This window comes from Neopelma chrysocephalum, unplaced genomic scaffold, assembly GCF_003984885.1.
Source record: "Neopelma chrysocephalum unplaced genomic scaffold, ASM398488v2 Primary Assembly neopelma1_26, whole genome shotgun sequence".
NCBI classification, from domain to species: domain Eukaryota; kingdom Metazoa; phylum Chordata; class Aves; order Passeriformes; family Pipridae; genus Neopelma; species Neopelma chrysocephalum.
In genome coordinates, this window is record NW_020897695.1 from 28,532,516 (window position 1) to 28,551,502 (window position 18,987).

General features: G+C 38.0%; 1 long non-coding RNA gene across 2 annotated transcripts in view; it reads right to left on the reverse strand.

The window, feature by feature from the left end:
* The window catches only part of LOC113964131, a 140,071-nt gene that overhangs the window by 54,422 nt on the left and 66,662 nt on the right, over positions 1-18,987 (reverse strand). For both annotated transcript variants that reach the window (XR_003533073.1, XR_003533072.1), the window contains exon 3: positions 2,996-3,073. This is a non-coding gene — a long non-coding RNA (uncharacterized LOC113964131). The remainder of the gene's footprint in view (positions 1-2,995; positions 3,074-18,987) is intronic.

Sequence of the window (18,987 nt, forward strand, 5' to 3'; positions counted from 1 at the left end):
AGAAGGGAAAAGGAAGGCAGATGGGATAGTTGGTTCTGTAATCAGAAACAGCTATTAAGTCCAAGATCTCTACTGTTTTTAACAAAAACAAAAATCAAGAGAAAAAATAAACCAAACTTCTATCCAGCTGTATAAATTCTGTCTCCCAAGTATTGTCCGCCAAGGAGAATCATAATAATTAAATTCTTCTCCTTCATCTGGATCTAAAATTTTAGCTAAGAGCTCGTTTTTTATTGCTTGCTTCTACAGAATTTTAAGTGGTTTTGCTCTTGAAAGTGTAGTACTCTGCATTCCGTAGTTAGCACATTCACAGTATAATATTTTACCTTTTCAAAGAGGCTCACCTTCAGCAAAGCCATAGTCTTTTCCAGTTCTGCAATCCTACCACAATAGTTAACATCATACATATTGCATAGTGTATTTCTGTGACTCCATCTAAGCAAGTCAGGTAGATTTATGCAATTCACACTTTCTTCCATAGCCTTGACACATCAGCTGGAATATGTACAATCAGGTCCTCAGTGCAATGATTTTGCAGCAAAGGCATCATTAGGCAATTCCTCTTTAGTTTTTACTCCACTTTAAGTTTCTGTGAACTCAAAAGCAATGTTTTAAGTGTGCGAAAGAAAAGCAACAAGAAAAAATATAGTTCAGTTCTGATTAATGGTTCTATATTTTAATATGTTGCTGAGTGTGTGTCCCCAGGATATTTTAAATTTTTGATGGTTTCTTCCACACAATCTCGAATTCTTTCTGGAAAAAAATGGCCAGGATGACTGCCTTACAGCTTAGATGACATATCATCTTCTCTATTGCTTTCTGTAATTCAAGGAGGTACAGAACATAAAGGTCACACAACATCCAAATTACTATTAAAATCACAGTAAATAAGCTAAGAGAGAAAAGCAAGGCAGGTCTGAGCAGTTGCCTCCAACCTATTCCTTAGGAAGACACCAACAGCGCCACAGAAGTCCAGCAGTTTCATTTCACTTTGAGGAAATTTTAGTGTAGCTGCTTGTTAATCCTTCTTTAAAGCTTCACACCCATCATCCTTTCTTACCACCCCACTGGAGCAGAAAAGGCTCAATTCAACTCCCAGTTCTCCTGGGATGTCAACCTAGTCCCCAGGTAAAATGAAATTAGCAAGTAGGAGGTTCAAAACTACCTTCAGGGACTACTCGCTCTCTCCCTCACAGCATTCAGCTTGGGAATCCTGAACAGTACAAAGTTGCAGAGCCTAGGTTCAAAACATAACCTTACAAATTCAAAGAAAGGGAAAGTACGGTAGATGAGTTGGAATGGGGGAGATCCTTCAGGCCTGGCTCAGTCCATACCTGGAAGGTGTATGCCCTTCCACCCTTCCCCCCACCACGTGGCCCTGAGACCCCACAATGAAGCACTCACCAGACCATCAGGGGAGAGATGGACGAAAGAGGAAGTTTATTGAGGGATGGGGGCTTATATAGCCCTTGGGAGGGTCAAAGGGGACCAATCACAGGTGAGGGGGTCTTACAATCAGGTAAGGAGCTTACAGCCAAATAAAGAAAGGGTTGACAAAGGACCAATGGGAGCACCTTGAGACATCTTCCCAGGACACTCCTGCCTGCGAGATAAGGGGTTACAGAGAAGGTATAGGGGAAAAGCAGTGACTCTGCAAAGAGCCATCTTAACACATGTTTAAACAACATTAAAAACTTCTGATTCACCAGTCCATCTTTGGCAGGACTTTTTCCATATATCCATTGCTACAGGAAAGCATAGCCAAGGCTACTCAACACAGAAGCCACCACTGACTCGGATATCCTTAAAATGTGGACCATGAGAGGCTGATCTGGGAAGCAACAGCATACTCCACTCTCCTCTCTTGGCATCATCTATCAGTCACTCCCTGGGACAGGAGGCTACTATGCCTTCCCTAAAGCTCTAGGTTTAACACAGTTCTTGATCTGACAGATACTGACATTTTGATGTGTTTGTTATGTTTATGCTCTTACATCCTGCAAGTTGGAGAATAAAGTAACTCCAGGGTCATCCTTTGTATATTTTGTGTCTTTGCCCTAAGACACCCCTTTAACACTCTACCTATACTACACATCTGGCTCCAACCTGAACACAATGCAGTCTTCACCATATTCATCTTCACAATGCTCTTACAAAGGAAGAAAAGAAGAGGGCAATTGGAAGCCCAGAGGTACTAAAGCTCGTGTGTGTACTAAGACACCACTTATATATATATATAAGCCCAAGTCTTTGGCTTTAACTGCAATGTGCATTCATCAGTAACCACCTTCACTTCAGAGCACTGGCTGCTCTACGTTACCAGCACAACATGGTGATCCTCATGTGTACAGAAAGCTCAGTGTAGCCCTGGGCATATCAGAATTGTGCAAAAAAAGTACTCTGGACATACTATCTTCTCTACCAGAGATGGAAGGATAGTGGTAAGTGGGCACTTACTTTCCACTGATATTGAAACTAAAGAATTTGTCCATGTTTTCTCAGGAAGTTTGTGAACCAAGACCAACTTCTGCTTGCCTTTGTGCAGGCTTTAACAACCTTGGGTTAACTTCCACAGGTATCAACACCTTCACAACTAGATCCTGAATTGGCACAGCCTTAAAGAACAAGTTAAGTTACTTAAACCACTCAAGAAATGCTGAAATTATCCTTATATTCAGAGCTACATTTGTAACTGCTAATGTGAAATAAAATTCTTCAGGAAATGTTTTTATACAGTAGAAAGGGTAAGGATTATAATAGCAGCAACGTCATCTGTTATCAGAGTTACTAAATTTAGGAGAAAAACAAAATATTTTCCGACACTGATCTATAGAGAGACATATGTAAACATTCATGTAGACAAGAGATTTATGTTTAATAATCAGTGAATTTTAGTGCTGTAACATTAAAGACTGCTACTATTAGAGCTGAACCAAAACAATGTGAGGAAAGTTAATGAACAGCCATCCCAAATGACATACATTTGATTTCTTACCTGAAGTACATTCATCCATCCATCATTACTATTGTCCCAGGAAAATGCTTCAGCATAACAAAAAAGTCTGGTGAACTCCTAAGTGTTTAAAAAGAAATACAAGCACGTTACACAATACAAAAATCACCAAATCCATAGCAAATACAAAAATAATACTTCACAATTCAGTCTGACACTGCATTTGGAAGGATTTCTTTTGTTCCAATTATTTTGTTATGTAATTTTTTATTTAGACTTTCTCCATGCATTCAAACTAAAGTGTGGTACATTTGGCTGAGGCAGAACCAGAACCACAGGAAACACAATTACTAACAAGAATAATTAAAGACAGAAAATCAACATAACATGTAAAAATAGAAGATTCAGAAGAGAAAGAATCATCCATAGTTGTTTTAATTATTTGGCAACTACGCTCTATCTACATATTCACTTGTTGATATTAATTCACACTATATCTAGAGAGGTTTTTCAGTTCTCACAGAAAAAGAAATAACATTTCCAAATTATGGTTATATTTTACAGAAAGAATGACTTATGCTAACTGTGAAATATGCCCTTCCTTAACATTCTTCCTTTATTTTCAGTTGTAAAGCTCTGTATTTCTTAAGTGTCCAGGTATAAAGAACACTTTAACATTCTGGACACAGCATTTTTTAGAGCTAACTTTTGACTTCAGACCCACAGCAGAAGTGTATTAAAAGGCTCTGCAACTTACATCAGTTAAATAGTATCTCTGCAAAGTCTTCTTTTTCTAAATCAAACACCAAATAAGAAAAAATGTGCACTGCTAGTGTTACATGCATCTGCTTGATTAACAGAGTAATGGTGCAGTCAACTAGACAGCAAATTAACCTTTCAGATTTCATGTACTGCAATTAACTCCCATGTTTACCAGCATAGCACGGTAAACTTCATGGACAAAACATGGTTTCTAGGGCACAGGAAAGGTCCTCCTTCATAAAAGAATGCCAATGGGTCTGTTTTTATGAAGGACACCGTACTTTATGGTGAATTACATTTATATCACGTATTTTCTCCCTTATACACATAATAAAATTATCTTCATCAGATCTAAAGTACAAGATAGGAACATTCTGGTTTCTGCTACTTAGTAAAGTTGCTACTCATGGACAGTCCAGCTGCCTACTCCAGTAAATAACGCCTAGCAAAGTATCACTCAGGATATGGCTATAACTGTGTTTCACTATACCTCATTTATTATGAGACAAAGTTTACTAAATCCACGCGCAGATACTTATCTTGTCATCTACAAAATTTTAAGTGTTTTATCTAACATTCAGTTTTCTAATTTGTGTCTTTTCACACCCCCAATTTTACACAGCTGTCAAAAAGTCTACAGAACCTTGCCACCCATACATAGAAGAGGCTTTAATGCAGCCCTGTGTTAAGAAATAACTTAAAAAACAGCATGAACAAGTGATATTCTTATTTCATCATGGACTCCTCTCATGTTTGCTCTTTTTTACAAATTAAATAGATAAATCAATTTGTTAGCTCTGAGATCAAACTAGTTTAAAAAAAAAAAATAGGTCGAGTTGTGCTTCCCCCACTCTCATGTTACAGTAGCAGCCACAGCCTGTCGTGGCTAATGAATACCTGCCTTTACATCCACACAACCTGCTCAGCCTTCAGTAAGACAGCGCAGACAGAATGGAAAGTTCCAAGGGCAATGAGTTGTTACCCAGGTGTAGATTAGACTGCACAATGTGGTTGAGTACAAACTCGGGATGAGATGTGAGACAAAGAACCCCATTCACCTTGCCTTTTGGTAGACACGGATTTAGCAGCATTTTTCAGAATACAGAACATTTAAATTGCTAATGTAAACTACTTTTATCCAGAATGCATCTTATAAATTTGATGAACGTTCAAGCTACTGGGAGCTGGCAGTAAGGTAGGAGGGAGAAGACGCTAAGTTACACTTCTCTGTCCATGTTTAAATCCTGTTAATATGTACTCAACAATGAAAGACCTAACACATAAACAGAGACACCTGACAGTTGTACCATTATCTGCGGTGGCTTTGGTCTAAAATTTTCACCTTACAGCTCTAAGGTACTGAAAATCCAGTTAGAATATCATGCCGACTGTTTCCACAAAACAGTGCTTTTAAAACTCGAGTGTCTTCCAACAGAACCTTTGCAATTTCTGCAAGGGGACCCAAGATCACTGAGGAATGTAGGAAAACCAGAAACACCTCTAAAGCACTGACTGCTTACCTTTAAAAAAAAAAATTCAAACCAACCAATGAAAATTAGTTGATAAAAGAGTATGCCTAATTTATTTGACTGCAATTCCTACCTTTAGAGGATAGTTGCCACTTGTGACTAATTAAAGCCACATTAAGTATTAAACAAGAGACCATCTAGAAAAATTTGGCTCAAAGAGTGCTGGAGCAAGGGTATAGCGAAGAACAAAAGTTCATGTGAAATTCTATGCAGACTGTGTCTCCTAGGCCTTCCCTATGGACTACTAATAGTCCCTACAGTCTCAGATGGTTCTCCACAAAAAAATCATGACGAGGAAAAAATTCAAAGACACATTCCTGAGCCTGCAAGCAAGAAAACTGGAGAGAAATAAAAAGGGTGAGTCAACAGCCAAAGTAGAGTGTGATTTTCATCTGGTCAAGAATGAAAACCATTGTTGAAACACACAACACAATGCTGTCCACAGATTTTTCTTCTCTCTGAAAAAAAAGTAACCTTTTGATGAAAGAAAGATTGAGGAATACTTTTACAAGTTATATTTCTTTGAAAATATATAGTAGGCACAAAAACACATCTCAAAGGGGCAAAATGTTTAAAATAAAAATAAGGAACACAAAAGCACACAAAAGAACTCAAAATGCTTTCCAGCTCGTGGTGCTAAGTGTGTGCTTAAGCAGAACCACGGACCATTTTCGGGGAAACCTGTTCATGCACCATACTTCAGGCCTTGGCTTCAGCATCAGGAGCTCCTGGCAGGCAACCCAGATGGGCACTGCGGCATTTTCTAGACAGGGGTTCATGAGGGTCACCAACCTACCAGCCAGGACTCACCACCTCCAAAGACCAAATAAAGCAAAAGACAAAGCTAGTATCGAGCTTTAACCTTTAAAATTAGACAACTTTTTTCTGTTTGATTTCTTAAACCAAGTAGGACAGTCACATTAGTCAATTTTGATTACTTGACTTCCTTCCCAAGGAAATGGACAAGTATTGTTTTGTTTGCTTTGACTGCTTCTTGAGGCTGGCAGTCCTAGAATTCTAGGGGAAGTGTCAAGATTACTACGATCGAAATCCTTCCATCCTCTCCTTGCACCTCCATTTGCGACAGGAGAGCCCTCAAGGATTATTGCCTGAGCAGTGGCTTGGCCCTTCACATCACCTGCTCCAGCGAAAAGCAGCTGTACCACAGTCACTTACACCCAACAGAGATACTGCTGGGTGAGGAAGCCCCCTGCCAACAGCCCATCTACCCTCCCCCACTCCTGAGCAGAGGTGTGGCTTGGAGATAAAACAATGAGGTCTATTATCTGCACCTGAAGAGAGTCACCCTGGAAATCCTCTCTTTCTGCCAGGAATCATTAAAAGTAGTTTGTGTTGGCTGTGGAAAATATTCACATTCTTATGAAGAAATGAGGTGCATCATCTGGGCATTGCTAGCTACCAGGCTCAGTCCCAGCATCACTGTGTACATGATGCCTCTTCTTCCTTCACTCCAAGCGAAGTTTTGAGTGAAATGCATCAGAAAATATTGTTTCCTTCATAAATGCCATCACTGCCTCCTAAAAGACTAGGAATTATTTTACAAGTAAAAGATCATTTGTAGTCCAGGGACTAAAGCACTACCATGAATTAGGTCAATCCCATCATTTGTTACTGTTCCAAAAGTACAGTAACAGCAGGAAGAGGGGGTCAGGGTGGAATAATCGTTTGTTAACAATTTTAATAGTAAAGCTTTATTGGTTTTCCCTATGGATTCTCATAGTTATTATAGTGAAATTAAGTGGTTTTCCTCCAAGTGAACTCTTGTTAATCCTTTTATTTAGGTTCAGAGCTACAGTACATGACCCTGCAAGAACATTCATCTACACTCACAGCTGGAGCTGCAGACTCACTGGCTTGAAGAAATGAATTTCTTTGCAAGGTGGAAGCAACTTAAAAGCCAAAGGCTTATCTACAGGAAAATCTGAATTTCACCAACTCGTACAAAGAACAAGACAAAACAAAAATGTATAATCAGACACCTCATCAAAAAGCAGATGTGAAAAAACTCTGGCACATTAGAGAAATACAGTTGGGGGGGGAAATATTCTAATGGTTTGTCATACCACATAACAAGCTTTAGGTCTTAAAAATAAAATACGAATTTTAAAAGCAGATTAAATTTGACTGCAATGAACTGCCACCAAGAGATTCACAGTGCTCAACCCAAGCCACCCAGGCTTTCTATTGTCTCATACCTTTGACAGTAACTTACTTATTTGCAAGACTCATCTGAAGCCAGTTATAACATTACCAAGTGAAAAGCCTGTTCTTGCTTCACCTTGGTTGTCAGCTTCTCAGTCCATTTTCTCCCTCGTACATAAATAACATTAAAAATGTACAAATGCTAGAAAGTCAGACTATTTCACTGGACATAATGGAAAAGCTTGCTACCAACAAAAATATTACAAAGCAGAACCATGGCCATCAGGTCACTGAGTGTTGATATTGAAACAGCTCATGACTAGGTAGAACCTAAAGCATGAGTGCCAGCCTGCACCTGGAAATTAAAATATGGATCTTCTGCTTTTGAAGGTTTTCAAGAAAGCACTTCAAAAGCAATTTTTAACGGTTTAATAGTTTATTTTTCTCAATATTAAAAAAAAAAAAGAAAACTTATAATGCAGTGTTCAGATTCACAGAATATGCTGAGTTGAAAGTGACCCACAAGGACCATCAAGTCCAACTCTGGCTCTGCACAGGACCATCCCCAAGAGTCACACCATGTGCTTGAGAGTATCATCCTAACACTTCCTGAACTCTGGCGGGTTTAGTGCTGTGACCACTTCCCAGGGGAGAGAGCCTGTTCCAGTGCCCAACCATCCTCTGGGTGAAGAACCATTTTCTAATATCCAACCTAAACCTCCCCTGACACAATTTCAGGCCATTCCCTGGGGTCAGCACTTCTTACAACAAGCCTGAGAGAAGCATTCACTAGATGCATCACATTGCTGTTTTATACAGAACACGTTGATACATTATTAACTAGATCATGCAGGTGTACAGTTGGCACCTTTCTAATTATATGAAAGTTTGACCCATTATACTGATCAGAAATATTTGTATAACCACAAACATTCACAGCAATTTACATGGAGCATATTGCACTGAAATGTTTACTCATGCTTTTTAAAGCTGAGCATCCCTGACACTTTTGAGACCTCAATAATTTTTCAAATCATTGCTTTCCTAATCAAGGAATAAAGAGACATAAAAGCTCCATTAAATGAAAATAATTTAGAATAATTTAGAAAAGCCAGAGTACTTTTAAATGTTGCCCACATTTTAATTTAAGTATTCAACTTGATTACATTTTCGAGACATTTCCAGAACATTCCATATGAAAAAACATTACAGTCACACTGAAACTCTTAACAAGGCTCTATCTGAAACAGCATCAACAGCTCTTTACTAGAATTGTTAAATAAGTAGCAACTGTCAATTAAAAAAAAAGAAAGCCAAATAAATTTCAACTAATCTCATTTACATATAGGATTTTTGTCCATATGAAGTGAAAATATATTTAATTAAATCATATCAACAATGGAGCATTCTCACTACACATTTATTTTATTCTACTAGTCCATTTAACATAGCTGCCCTTAACCATGTGTTCTCAAAGATACGTAACTTAGATGATTCGGGTCAAACTTCACTGCTTAAAATTATCACATTGGCACAGGGTATCCACTAAGAAATCCACATGCAGGAAAGGGCAAGTGCTGTTCAGCCTTGGGAGATTTCCCTGATGCTATCTCTTTGGATGAGGACGACAAGACTTCAGCAGGAAAAGCCAAAGGGAGCACAGAGCTCCCCCACAGTAGTGCTGGAGAAGGGGCTGGAGCTGCCAAAGTTACACAGATCCTTCCTCCCACTTCACAACAAGGTTTCTTTTAAGACTACTTGGTAAACAGCTTTTCCCTTAAAAGTTATCTATCAATATAAATTCATATTACACTAACATTGTTATGTATATTGCAATCATCAACTGATAAAGAATGATGTAGTAATTGTGTTATGATGTTTTTCCTCTTCTTAATAGTGTGTTCCTCTTCTTAATAATGTTTCTTAATAGTGCTAATTCCCCAGAAGGAACAAATTCCCTGAGCAAGAGCCACCAGGTTACACAGATTATAGTGGCCTTTGAAGATGAGCTCTGCCGACAGCACTCACAAGTTAATAAGGATGAGAGCAATGAAACCAGAGCTTCACACAGAAATGTTAAGGATCTCCAGCAGTAACCTGGCTAACCTAATGGCATCACATTGCCAAACAGTCAGAAAACTCAATCTTTGTTTCTTTCCAAAGTACCAAAATAACAGTCTTCAAATTAAAAGCTGACTTAATTCACTTACAAAAGTCATCATGAGCTATAATGGTACAACCTCCCCATCCTTTTTAATTTTGTTCTTTTCATTTTCATTATCCCAGGTGGTTTCCAGGAAGTCCCTTGCAAACCAGTCACTATTATGAAGATGGCCTATTTTAATCACAGTCCCCTGACAAGAACAGCTAATTATCTAACTTTTCTGTTTGAAATACCAGATGCTATACTTAACTTGCTTTTAGTTTTCAGCAACTAGTGATATTGGCATATTAGAAAATGTCTGGGATGACACAGAACAGAAATAATACCAGTACCATCGCCAGTACCTCAGACATAGGCAGAATAGAAACATACGCACCTACTACCTTCTTCCACTAATATAATAAAGTTACTTAGGACGGCAGCCATCTGTCACATTTTTTTTCTTATTGTACTCCCCAAAGGTGTAACAGTAGGTTTTTGTTGTTATGTTGTTCGGTTTTTTGTCTTTAAACAACAGTAATGTCCATTTCAAGAAAAACACGGGGAAACTCTCCTGTGCTGTTCCCACCAACCTCTTTTACACTTTCACAGTTGTCCTCCTCCTGAGATCCCAGTATTGGCTGCATCTACTCACCTGAGACAGCAGGAAGCATGCCCACACTGCATGCCATGGTCCAGCACACCTCGGTACTGTGTATTCAGGAAAGCATCTAAGCACTGTGTCTCATGGGACTACACAAACATTCAAGTTTGGGGGATGGTACTCCAAAACTGTCATCACTGACAGCGTAGTTAGCAAGTTTAGCTTTCATGTGCTTGCCAGGAAATGTACCAAAGCAGTTCGAATTCAGCTAGGTTCCAAAACCACGAGTTTAGATGAGATTTTAGAGTATCCATTTCCACAATATGGTGCACTCCAGACACAAAAGGGGGGGAAGGGGGGGAATCTGGCCTCAGTGCATTGAGGCAGCATTTACCCCTGGTATACACCAGGAAAATACAGCTGCATTTGACTAAAGACAGTGGAAATCAACCAAAAACAAGCCAAGGCCTAAGATCAGCCAAGTAAAGGAGTTTTGTGCACAGACATCAGACACTACTTCAGGAGGGCAAAACCTACTGGATATTAACCATAGCAAACATATCCCTTATGAGTCATGCTCACAAAAAATACAGGAAATTTCCTCTTATGTCTTTCTCACTATAATTAAAATACAGAGCTTATTACACACACGTATTCTACACTGCTAAAAATCTTTTTTTCCAAAATACAGCAGCAATGCAAACATTCACTCAGTTTTCTTCCTATTGGTTACAATTCCCGTAAATAACAGTAAACATTCCATGATGTTGCCACATTTACTACAAAATAATTGAGAAACCTAGCCTGGAGAATGACCCTGACAACACAGATGTTTTAACATCTTAAAAAAAGTCTTAAAAACGTCTTAAACGTTTTAACGTCTTAAAAAAAAAATAGAAATTAAGTCTATTATCTTGATACAAAAACAAATGAAAAAGTACAGATAGGGAAGAAAATATTGTATTCAAGTTTCTAAAAGGCTGGCACAAGGAATGATAAATAAGATGCTGAATAGTATGTTTTGGTAGGGTTTTTTTGTCTGTGTTTCTTTAGACAGGAACCTACTTCTAACCACCTTCTCTGAAAGGTTGAGGATGTATTTCTAGACCAAAAAAAATACCTTCATAACCAGAAATCAAACTTTTAGTCATAGTAACTCTAAGAATATATGTATACTTAATTAAATTATACTGGTAGTAAGTTCAGAAGGGAGAATCATTGTTTTTTTAAAAGATAGTATTCTAATCCCTAATAAAATCAGGTACCTCAGTGAAGAACTAGCAAACACAACTTTATCATATTACCATAGTTTATACTTCAGCAAACACCATCAGGTAAGTGTTCCTGGGTACCATCACAGCCACATAAGGATGCCTAAGTAGAAACAATAATCAGAGTTTTCTCAGTTTTACAGCACTGACTCTCAGGCAAGGCAACAGGAAAGAGTGTCTGAATATCTGCCACTCCAGAGACAAAACTGACTTTTGCTGGTGTAATGGTTGTCACAGCTTCCATTTGTAAAGCTTCTCATCTCTGAATTCATTGTGGTAAGGATGCTTATTAAATTAATGGAACACCTTTAGACTGACAAACTTCGGAAAGTTTTCAGGTTTGGATTCCAAAACTGTTTTAATCTTCCCATCTCTTAGTGGAAATTATATCAGGTTTCATTTTCTGCCACTATAGTCAGACTGAAGTCAGTTCTTGGAATTAGTACACCAAGAGAAACCCAAAGCAAATAAAGGATCCCTCCATCACTTTAATATTTGCTTGGAGGTATTTATGAGGGATTTAGACAAGCAAACCTTCCCAAATTGAACTATAATTCGATGGTACAGAATTTGTACCATTAATCTTGCAACAATCACACTGCAATATCTATGTTTAAAGTTTTTGGAGCTGACTTAAGAGTCAGTGCTGAGCATAAGAGGTCTTGGGAAGCTGACTTGAGCACGACTCATAACGACAATCTCTAGTTATATTTCACAGAGCCCCAGATCCTCCTGAAATGGAAAACAAGGGTAATTATTGCCAAGAAAACTAAGTTTGCTCAATTTTTCTCATGTAGTAAGTTCAATGCTCAGTTAACCAGCTTGGGTTCTGACCAGTTTGTAACACTGTAGTGTCTGCTGCTACTCCTCAGTTTCAGTTTTGTTAAATCAGTGGGTGACTACATATTTTGACTTTAAATGAAAATGTCCTGGATTGGTCAGCTTCTGTCACATAGTCATTTGGCCAACTAGCAACAGCATGGGAGAGATCTCAGCTGCCTGCCTTGTCCTGGCTGCCCAGGTAAATTTAGCCAAATCAGTTTTAGGCTATATCCTGTTACTGAGCTCAGCTGCACATCATCTCCTCCCCTAGAGGAGCTCCTAGCTGTGTCCAACCCTCTCTTTTCCATACACCTTGGTTCCCATAGACCCAGATGGAGCTTGAAAACACTCAAATAGTGTTGGGGCACTGGGGTGCTCTGCAGAATGCCCCCAATGGCAAACTGATATAGTGCTTGGATGTTCAGGAACTGAAACAAACAGCTACTTCACCACAAAAGTGATGTAAGGCTTAACCTATTAATGAACAGAAATAACAAAACCAATAATTCCTACATAGGCAAATATTGACTAAGGCTAACAATTTCAAAGAAGCAACTCGAGTGCACTGAGTCCTCCCAGTCATTCCTCTGTGGGATTTCAGCTCCATGGTGACTTTCTTTCAAAGCCTTGATTATCTCACAGCATCTCCTCATGCATATGTATGGTGCCTGTGTCCATTCCACAATCTAAATCACTTCCTGTGTGCAACTTGCTTAAGTGGAAGCCTCCTAAAAGAAAAGTGAGGGGGTAGAGGGGTACAAACCTTGGGGAAAAAAATTTACAGCTAGGAAACACAAGAAAAATCTTTTTTTCTTGACCAAGATATTTAAAACATAACAGATAACACCACTGGCAGCATATATAAGCAACTGCATATTAATACTGAGCACTTCCTTCCTTTCTTTGCAAAAGGAGTCAATTGATTGAATAGATCCAGAAATAATTTCTTCCTTTTATTTTCATCTATCCTTAGCACATATGTGTGCACAATTATTTAAGTGTCAACAGTCTGACATGGTATATAAAGACCTGTGTTCATGCAGACATCCCTAATATCATGTTAGAATTCTGATTTACAGCTGTATCTTAACACCATCTAATAAAGTGACTAACATTAGTGATATACAACAAAATCACAAGGCCTCCAGATACAGACCAGCCTGGGCAAGCCACATGAGTGAGTTATCTTTAGTACTGGAAGGAACTGATGAGGTAATTCCTTCAGTAACTTAGTAAAAAAAAAAAAAAACACACAAAAAAATCCCAAACTTTAAATCTTAGCTCACACTTTATCCCACATAGCAGCAGGAGGGGTTTACTAATTGCAATCTGCAGAACATATGGACTGGAATACATCCCATCATCCAGTACCTCAAAACTATACACATTAAGTCTCTAAGCTTTAGCACACTGCTTACAATTTGCCTTTTGAACATATCACTGTATTTTATATTACTAAGGCACACATGTAAAGAAAAAAAAAGAAGCTTTATTGACTGCAACTAACACAAAAGTCAAAGACATATATAGTGCAAAGAAACCCATGAGTACACTCCCTTTCCACTGAGGCTAAGCAAGGACAGTGGCTTTACGACCTCCTTTTCATATAAAACAGATTTAGATTTTTTTTTCCTCCCTTCCCATTTCCTGACTGCATCCTTGTGTAAGGAAGCCTGTGAGCCCTTGAAGCCTCCAACCAAAACAAACATGAATCTTTGTAACTTTTGTAATCTTCTGCTTTTTGGCCACCCAGTGAGAATCTAGCAAGATTCCTTGTTTGAAGGCCACCACAGAATAATACTAGCAAGGGGAAAAGAAAAAGAAGATGAGGTCCAAATATAATCATTACATAATATTTTTTCTAATGAAATGCAAAGCTGCTTTAATCTAAACAATCTGTTAAGATCTTTATTAATCAACTTCAAATAAAGGACAATATTCATCAATTTAGCAGAGTGGAACCATAACAAGCAGAAAATCTTTTTAGTGTTTAGACAAGAATTCTAAAAATTGCACATCTCTCAGATAAACAGGCAGTATTAATCCTAAATTTTGACACCTCTCCTAAATAGGCATTGCCTGGGAACATATCAACCTGTGACTGACACAGTTGCTTCTAAGAACAATCAAGCTGTGTTACCGAGAACATGTGCTACATAGGATTAGGGTGTTGAAACCCCTGAGAAGCAGGACCAAGCATCAAGGAGAAACTGCCAGAGGTTTCTAGAATCCCAGAAGCATGTTTTGGGAAGATTCTCTCACCCCAGTCACCATCCCCAGTGCAAATGGAACAGTATAGCAAGTGCCATTTGTACAGGTGACAATTCACTGCCAGGAGGATACTTCCTTTCATCCTGAAATAAGTTATGCCTCCCCACAACTCTAAGTGTCTTCACTCTAAATCAGGTATGGATTTAACAGTACAGCTAAAAAGATATGAGCTGTCCCCTTATCATGATCCAATACTGTATTTGGCTTTTGTTTATTTCACACAGGCATGGTAAACAACTTCACAGCCCCTCTTTATCTCCCTTCCATCCACATTTCTGTTCAAACAGAAAAAAAATTATACTTTCAAGATTTTCCTTATCAGAAAAAAAAAGTAACTTTTAGGTACTTCAAATTCTCTCATGTAGTTTGTCTCATATGCATTTATATTTATCATTCCACAGCTGCATTTCAAAATCATTTTTAAACGAATTCTCAGAAGTACACTGCTATGATGATATAACAGCAGTTAAATATTAATTATAATCATTAATTACAAAGGAAGACATACTGAAATAATGCTCATGGTGAAGCATCCTCATAAAAGAAAGAGGAAAAAGCAGTAATCAAGACATACGGACACATCCATTTCATATTGGCAGCTTTGTTTTTTCATTACATTCATATGAAAGTTGCAAAGCACATTAGTTCCATTACCCTCAAAAAAAAAAAAAAAAAGAAAGAGAGAACAAAAACAGATTGATACATGGAAACTCTGTAACTCTGTGGTCCATCTATAGCACTCCTTTCCAGTTCACAAACCATCAATATAATACAGGAAAGATTAGGAAAAAATTGCACTGCATAAGCATTCTAAGACTTCTGAGAAAATTAAAGGATATGCCTTGAGGAAAAAAACACCTAAATTGAGGCCTTTTAAAAACATTCTCCTTTTTTATGCCTTCTGATTTGACTGCATCTCTTCACAATATGAAATCCTTTGATCTCCATTTATTTACTGTGGCACCTGCATCCCAGGGCTAGGTTCTCTTTGTTTGTGGTTTTAGAAAAAGATACTATAGATATACACATGTATATCTATATAAGTGTCCATATAGTCTCTTAAGGTCCAGAAAACCTTATAGAGGAGGACAAATTGGCTGCTAGACATACCATTTCTGCAATGAAACAGAACAATATGCACATATAATATAGATCACACCAAAAGTGAGACAAAGTAGTGATGTGAAATAGCTGTACAGAAATGAATACTGTAGATAAAGAACATATTTTGCAAATCCAGGCAACAAACATTTAATCCATAGTGACAATCCTATGCTATTTCTTTAAAGTGCAAGAAGAATTTTATGATATATTAAATATATCATAGCTTACATGTTATTTCATGGAAGAAGGTTCTGGATGCTAAATGAGCCAAAGGCAGGGAATTGCCTATAGGTATACTGCAATGCCCTGACTCAAGAAGCCAGTAATGTCAGGACCCGGATTCTTTGAATCTACTGATACCAGGCAAGCAGACATCTGTAAAATAAATCCACTCAAATATGCAAAGCTCAAAATACTAACTAGAAGAACAGTTCCCTATGGGGTGTATCTGGGTTTGCAACAAGGCAAAATGGTACAGTATTTTATATCCTCAGCTACCATCACTCAGTGATATAGGTCACCTGACAGAATTTATTTACATGCTTAACAATTATATTCAAAGAATTGTTAGAAAATAAAGTCTTGTCTACATCTTAAGCATAAACATACCTTGAACTATATTTCATGATGCTTAGGGGTTTTTTTGACAATGAATTAATTTTTTTAAGCGGGTCATTATAACATACAGTAAGTACCACACTTTGTGAGCAGACATGGTACTAGGAAAACACTACTGTCATCGTTTTTCCCTTATGTCTGTCACCACCATTCTTCTGGAATCAGGCATTGCTCTCCCTTTAAGACAGTGCTCCTCACAGCTCCCTAGTTAGCATATGGAAAAAGAAAAACTTTCCTAAAGGAAATATCTTGAACACATGTTAACTGCTGAGAATTTAAGGAAGACATACAGCAGAAATAACAGTTTTATTAAAACCAGAAAATACAGAATATGCACACAGCAAGGAAAGAATTTCCATTTTTTCAAATTCTATACAAAGAATGAGGGATTCAGTGTGACCCACTTTACTGCTGCCTCATCTTCCCTCCATCTCAAGAACAGTTCAAGTGAAAATAATCCCTGTTTTTCTTTCAAACTGAATCTTTTTTCTGCTAGACTTATATGATGCTAGATACTAGTTGCATAGAAAATTCTAATACAGACACATATATGTATGTATGTACACACACCATGAATGAAAAAGGCTTTCTGTGCGATTTTGCTATTCAAAAGCATTCCTTCTCTTGCCAGGAACTGGAACATAAAATAAACCTCCTCTCCTGAAAATTTCTTTTTATTGGGATATTTGTTTCAAATTCATCTAAAAAACCTAAATCAACCAACAAATCTAAAATAGCTAAACTACCTCTTACAAATGCAACCTGGCTATGGTCAAACATTTGTTATTTTTATTTGCAGAAGATCAAAATTACTTTTGGAGTAAAGCCCTTTTCAAAGGCCCTTGGTGCAAGTTCAATTTATGAAAACTCATCATTGACAACATTAATATATTCTTTTCTGTGAGATCCAGTTCTGCATTCCCCATAGAAAGTACATTAACCTCTTAAACAAGCAACCCACATAGGCTTGCTTCCAGCTGCTTGTAAGCAGATGAAACTGAAAATACTTCAAACCTGGAGGCTGGAACCAGTTGCTGTCTTTTAAAAAAGCATTTGTTTCATCTCAACATCCTTGTCGATAAGATAAAAATAAATATTCTCACAATTTGAAAACTCTTCTCCTTTCCTGAGTCACAGAAAAAGAATTAACTTTTTATTTGCAAGAAAGCATTTTCCAATCTTAAGAGACTAGAATAGTAATAATAAATTCATAAGACACCAAAAAAATTAATATGGATTAAATGTGCAGCTCAAAAAAAAAAATTCTTTGGTATTCTCAAAAACCTTCTTGAAATAGGAGTTGGCCAGAACTTGATTTTTCGGTTTATAACACTGTGATTTTGAAAGGAAAAAAAGAAATAAAGAAAGAAAAAACCAAGCCACAAATTGTCATACTTGAGATTCACAAAATAGTGAATTTTTCATAAGGTAAAACCATCCATCTTCTGTACCTCCATGCACGCATTCCATATATGGAATATTCCATGTATTTTGACCACCAGAAATGTTAATTTCTACACCAGAAGTTACCTAGCTAAAAATCCTAGGAGAGTAGGAGTGAGTATTAATCCAACACCAACATACATAAATCATCATGTATTTAAAAAAAAAAAAACTACAGGGAAAGAAGTGGCAATGACTCCTCCTAAAAGAGCTACTAGGAACCACTTCTCCAGAGCTTTGATATCCTTGGGAATTCTTCCTCTCATTCACAAATAAGTAGCAGGGCTGCATTAGACAGCACTTACTTACTTTGGGCGAGTGGTGGGGATGGGGGAAAGAAAAAAAAAAGGCATTCAGTGTGGTTTTAGCTGCTTTTTGCATGATTTGATCTCTGGCAAGAAGCCTAAGAGCAGCTGCCACAACATGTCAGCTCCCTGCAGATCTGAAGTGATCTATGGGATCGTGGTTTGGGAATCTTCAGACCAGGTCATTGGGAAAAGCCATTAAAAACAGAGTTGCAAACCCCAGTCACAACAATGGCATACAGCTTTAAGCAAAAACATCCTTTCTAATTAAAGCTGTGTTTGCACTCCTGTTAAACACTGACATTTAATAAGTCTCACACAAGAGGGTCCTAAAAAAAACATTCACTAAATATTTATTTTGATTTAAATACAGTGTGACTTAGTTTTGTGTAGGTCTCATAACCTCCAACTGGAATTCCCCGCTGTCAGCTGGGTCAGGGATTGGTGATGGAAACAGCTGAGCTCCACGGAGTGTCCCACGGTGGAGGCAGCCCAGCGCCTCTCCTTCCCACATCGACTCCCTGTGAGAACAGCTTGGGCTGGCCTGGCTTTACGCTCGCTCATGCTCAAATCCGCATGAAATCACCCCTGAAAAAGCTGCTGGGTACCAGGGGAGGCATTCCGCCTCTCCCCCCAGCCCCTAGGCAGGCCGCTCTGCCCTCTCTATATTCTTCACAGCACAGTGACATGCCGCAAGTATGAAACCTTCTAGATTAATAATGAGAACAGGGCAATGATCTCCCTGGACTGAATCCATTTTATGTGAACTATGAGAACTTGGATTTATTTCAGTATTGGAAAGGAATGAAATGCAAGGAGTAAGAGGAGGTTTTCCACATAGGCATTCTACATTCTCCAAGGAAAGAAAGGAGACAAAACCCACACACATTTCTGGTGCATGTCGTGGGCCAAATTTCTAAACTCAACCTTTTTTCATTTCCAACTTTGTACACTTAATAGTATTGCCATTACTGATTTCACATAGTACTTTTATTGTGC